The following is a 1,098-nucleotide window of genomic DNA, read 5'->3' on the forward strand; positions in this document are numbered from 1 at the left end:
ATTTCGTGTGGTGTCGGCACTGTAAGGCCTACGGGCACGAGACCCAGAGATGCCCATTCCCGAGAGGCGAGGAGGAGAGGACCGGCCCAGGGAGGACATACGCTAGTGCGGTCGGAGCCAGTGACAGCGGTGGTCGGGGCGACGGTGCCGGACAGGGACCGGAAGAAGTTATTGTGCTGGACCTGGAGCCCGGATCGGAAGCTGGATCGGAGCTTGGTCAGGAGCTGGGACCTGGAACGGAGGAGGAGCCAGACGAGGACATAACCATGGAGCACAGGGACGAGAGGGGTGAGGGAGGGGCGGCAGGGGCTGCCGAGGGGGGGTCTGGGGAAAAGGGCAAAGAGAAAAAGAAAAACCGGAAGAGCAGGAGAACTAGGCATGGCGAGGGGGGGGAGGGAAAGAAGGCCAGGCTGGAGGAAGGGGAGGCGGGGGTTCCAACAGGGGAGGGAGTGGGTGAAACGGCTGGGGGGGAGAGGCAAGATATGGAGGAGGGGAGGGGGATAGTGGAGCAGGGAAAGGGGGACAGAGAGGGGGGGCCAGCAGAGAGCACCATAATGTCTGTGGGGTTTGACCCCCCAGGGATGGGGTCAACGCTAGGGCTGGGCTCAGCGTTGACGGCGCCGTTGTCTCCGCTATCGGTCAGTGAGGACGACGGGGAGGAGGAAATGGGTGGGGGGAGACCGAACACGAACCCCCCATTGTTGGCGGAAACACAGGAGGAAACGGATGCGGGGACTGGCTCTCAGGTGGCTAATGGGGCCGGGGCCGAGACAGCGTCCGCGGAGATGGAGGAGGGGGCTGAAGAAGTGGTGGTGGGGGACTTGGTGGCGACTGGGACCCAACCCGCTATTTTCGGTCCACACAGTGCAGGCCAAAAGTAATGTGATGTTTCATGTGTTCTGTGTTTTTTGTTTTATTTAACATACAATGGATGGGTCTTTATGTGTGGGAACATTCAATGTCAGAGGCTTGAGGGATAGAATTAAGAGGAGGGCGGTGTTTGATTTTGTGGGTACCCAGAGACCCACCATTTGTTTCCTGCAGGAGGTACATTTAAAAGACCGTGGGGATGTAGTTAGCTTTAGCAGGGAATGGGGG

This window comes from Electrona antarctica (assembly GCF_951216825.1).
Source record: "Electrona antarctica genome assembly, chromosome: 4".
Taxonomy (NCBI): Eukaryota; Metazoa; Chordata; class Actinopteri; order Myctophiformes; family Myctophidae; genus Electrona; species Electrona antarctica.